Source organism: Silene latifolia, chromosome 8, assembly GCF_048544455.1.
Source record: "Silene latifolia isolate original U9 population chromosome 8, ASM4854445v1, whole genome shotgun sequence".
Classification (NCBI taxonomy): domain Eukaryota; kingdom Viridiplantae; phylum Streptophyta; class Magnoliopsida; order Caryophyllales; family Caryophyllaceae; genus Silene; species Silene latifolia.
In genome coordinates, this window is record NC_133533.1 from 88022431 (window position 1) to 88027133 (window position 4703).

The following is a 4703-nucleotide window of genomic DNA, read 5'->3' on the forward strand; positions in this document are numbered from 1 at the left end:
TGACTGACACCTTTTATTAAAAAAAAACATTCTATTTGACACAATTACAAAATTCTTATTTGCGATACAATTAGACCTGGTAAAGCTGACCCGCCCTGAGATCCAAAATTGCTTGACCCGAAATTCGAATTGACCCGACCCGACCCGAACCTTGATTGACCCAATGTTGACCCGACCCATAATTGCCCCGATTCAAAATGACTTAATGTGACCAAAGCTGTAATACTCCGTATTTATATGTCTTGGGGTACTCTATCGAGTAGCCCTTACTCTGTCGAGTAAGGGCAAGTTGCGAAATAAAATAGTTTCTGACCTGTTGGGCACTCGATCGAGTAGCTGGGGCACTCGATCGAGTAGGGGGGTACTCGATCGAGTACCTTGGGTACTCGATCGAGTGTCCGGTTTTACGGGGAGATTTCTCGGGTTTTGTTAATTATGCGATTTAGGTATTTAAGTTTCGTCGTCATTGTTTTAATTCACTTTTACAAAACCTAAAACCTGTTTAAGAGATAAAGCAACCAGTTCATCTTCCTAATCGCATTCTTAGCAATTCCCGGAGTTCAGACGGTCAGTTCGTGTCGTTATTCGTATCGTTGAGTTCCTTGCGTCGAGGGTAAGATCTACGTACCCTTTTTATTGTCTTTCCCTTGTTTTGGTTAATCCCTAATTTAGAGATTGGGGGTTTTTATGTGTAGTATGTGATGTATAGCCTTTATGTGTTATATGATAGGAGGAGGGTTCGTAGAATGGGCTTTTTGATACAAATTTGTGATACCGTCTGTCATGTTTGTGCTTTCCGGGGGGATTTCCTACTCAGCATTAGTCCCATAATGGGATATTGGTGATGTGTTGTATTTGGTTGTTTGATATAATGATTGTACTGTGTTTGTGGTTGTGATTGCTGTTGATGGTTCTCGAGATGCGTTCTCGGCTGAGTGGGGTCACTTGCGGGAGTGACTTCACGCCCTAGTTTCGCCCTTCGTGGAACCCGCCACGGAAGGGGATGTGCACATTAATGGACAGGGTTATCGCTCGGTATGATGAGCGGGGCTTAGGTGGGAACGGTGCGGTCCCCCATCGGTGGCTGGTCCAAAGGACGATCGGATCGAGATGATGGGAATTGGTGGTGTGTGTGTGTGTGTGTGTGTGTGTGTGACAGTTCAAATTTCTGTTTATCTTATTATTGTTATCTATATTGATTGTGTGATTAGTACTCGACCCCGTGTTGTTTTGTAAACTGCGGTGATCCATTCGGGGATGGTGAGCAGATATTGAGCAGGTATTGAGATGAGTTCTGGGATAGCTGGGATGCCACGACATGATGATAGGAGTCTTCCGCTGTAGCCTTAGTTTATTTACATTTCAGTTAGAATAGACAGTTTGGAATAATGTATCGTACTTTCAGTTTGGTTTCGAGGATTGTATTCATTCACTAAACTATTTATAATAAACGTTGTTTCTTTATTGTTGTTTGATTATCATACCTTGGGCAACCGAGATGGTAATGTCTTCATACCTGAGTGGTCCTGGTAAGGCACTTGGAGTATGGGGGTGTTACAAATGGTATCAGAGCGATGATCCTGAAACCTGTAACCAATGAACTTAATGAACATAGGGAGTCAATTAAAATGAACCCGGGGTAAAAGTTGTAGGAGCTAGTGCAAAGGCTTGGGAGACGTCCTAAAGTCGCAGGGGTCGCCCTACAACTTTGAACCGGTCACATGGGGGAAGTGTTTGTCGAGTCGTATGTGTGTTTGATTAACTGGTTTGCGAATGTGATGGAATGTGTTAATTGTTGGATGTTGAAGTAGAAAGTTGAGCATGAGAAAGAAAATGGTGATATGAGGAAACTTGTTGATGAGATGATAACATGTTGGATTATTTACAATGTGGCATTTAATAATATGATGAAATGGTTTCGTAGATAGTAGAAAAGATGCGTAGTATGCTTATTATGATATAATGTGATTTATAAAGTTTAGCATGTTAGCATATGACGTAACATGCGGGTAGCTCTTACGAATTAGTGTTACTCGATCGAGTGAGACTGACTCGATCGGGTGGGTTTTTGGCGATTTTGAGTCCAGAATCGAGTTTTGGGGCACTCGATCGAGTAGCTAGGGGTACTCGATCGAGTAGGGGGTCACTCGATCGAGTAGCCTAGATGCTCGATCGAGTAGGTAAGAGATCAGAAGGTCTGTTTGGGTTCTGGAGTTTGGGTACTCGATCGAGTACGTGGGGCACTCGATCGAGTAGCCCGTTACTCGATCGAGTGGGTTTGGGAACTCGATCGAGTGGGTTCCGGGCAGCGTGTTTTCGTGTTTTGAGGTTTAGTACGTGTGTTTATGTTTACCCTTTATTATATAGCTTCAAGATGCCGCCCAAGAGAACTGCTTTGTATGCGAGAGCTGAGCTTATGACCACGGATGACATCGTTAAGATGTTAGAGCACCAGGATGCTCTTACTGAGACCCTGAAGAGAGTGAATGAGGACAAGGGTAAGAATAAGGAAAAGGAGGTTGATCATTCTAAAATCAGCCTCTATATTGCGAGGTTTAACCCGAAAGAGTACAAGGGAGTTGGGGAGCCTAATCTGCTTGATAGTTGGCTGAGAGAGATGGAGAACATCTTAGACCTGGTTCATTGTCCTGATGAGATGAGAGTAGAGCAGGCTGCGTTCTATCTGAGGGAGGCAGCTGGCAAGTGGTGGGATACAGTGAAGGTCAGTGCTAAGGAGATATATACCAACCAAGGCTTACCTGCTATACCTTGGGAGGAGTTTCGTAGGGGGTGTGAGGAAGGAGTTTGTACTGGAGCATGTGAGGAGTAAGTTGAGGGAAGAGTTTGATAAGTTTAAGATGACCACGAGATGTCCGTGAGCCGAGTACTACGCATACCAATGAGAAGTCCAGGTATGCTGAGGATATGGGTTTGAGTGAGGAGAATCTGGCATTGAGGTTTGAGAGGGGACTGACCACCAAGATTATGGATAAGTTACCCGTGGGGATCCTTACCGATGTTAAGGAAGCCTATGAGAGGGCTGGGAGAGCAGAGAGGTTGGTGGAGATGGCTCAGGAGAGGTCTGGTGGTGAGAAGAGGAATTCTGAGAGCGAGGGTGGTGGCCAATCTAATTACAAGATAGGCAACTACAATCAGTCAAAGGGGTTTTCTTCTGGGTCTGGGTTTAGTGCTGGAACTTCCTTTGGGCGTGGCCGTGGGAGTGTGAGTAATAGTTGGGGAGTGACCTGCTTTGGTTGTGGTGGGGTAGGCCACAAGAGACATGAGCGCACGAGTGCACCGGGATCTTTTCAGAGACCTGCACAGAGCTTCGCGAGCAACAGACCGGCTGGATCATGGCCAAACCGGGGAAGTCGAGTTACAGTGGGAGGCAACTCGCAACGGCGGTAATTCTTATCGAAAAACACCAACGAACAACAACAATAATCGGGGGTCGGGTGCTAAGCCGACCGCATCGCCCAAGATCTTGTCCGAGGAGGTGGACGGAAGACCGAAAGGCAAGTTATTCATGATGGAGAAGAAAGCGGTGAGGAAGATGCGCATGTTATCACCGGTACATTTCTTGTTAATGGTATTCCTACCTTTGTTTTGTTCGATTCGGGGCTTCTCGATCGTTTGTGTCTTCGAGTCATGTTAAACAGTTGGGTTTGAGAGTATATGAATCTGTTAGTGAGCAAGTTCTCATACCTTCGGGTGAGTCTGTATCGTGTGGGAGGTTGTTTAGGGATGTATCTTTGATAGTTGGGCAAGTTGATTTCCCTGTAGACTTGCTAGAGTTTCCTTTTAACGGTTTTGAGATGATAGTTGGGATGGATTGGTTAGTAAAGTATAAAGCTAAGATAGACTGTCATCAAAAGAAAGTGTCTTTAAAAGGTCCAAAGGGTGTTAATGTGTCTTACCGTGGGTTTCTAGTCAAACCCAAAGTTAAGTTGATAGCAGCTGTCACCTTGAAGTCTTATTTGAGGAAGGGATGTCCTTTGATCTTATGCCATGTGAGAGATGACCGGATAGAGAGTCCGACAGTTGATGAGATACCAGTGGTGGGAGAGTTTGCTGACGTTTTTCCTGATGAGATTCCGGGGTTACCACCGAGGAGGGAGATAGATTTCACCGTAGAGTTGAAGCCAGGGACGGGGTCAATCTCTAAGGCACCGTACCGTATGGGTCCTAAGGAGATGGAGGAGCTTAGGAAGCAGTTGGATGATTTGATAGAGAAGGGATACATTAGACCAAGTGTATCGCCGTGGGGAGCACCAGTTCTTTTTGTGAAGAAGAAGGATGGAACTTTGAGGTTATGCATAGATTACAGGGAGCTGAACCGAGTGACGATAAAGAACAAGTATCCTTTACCAAGGATAGATGACCTGTTTGATCAGTTGAGTGGTGCAACAGTCTTTTCTAAGATTGATTTGAGGTCGGGGTACCATCAGGTAAAGATTATAGAGGTGGACATACCAAAGACAGCTTTCACGTCGAGGTATGGCCATTACGAGTATGTGGTGATGCCGTTTGGGTTGTCTAATGCGCCGGCAGTGTTTATGGATTTGATGAATAGGATCTTTAGGCAGTTCTTGGATCAGTTTGTAGTGGTGTTCATCGACGATATCTTAGTCTACTCTAAGACTAAGGAGGAGCTTGAGGAGCATTTGAGGATCGTGTTGCAGACTTTGAGGGAGCATGAGTTG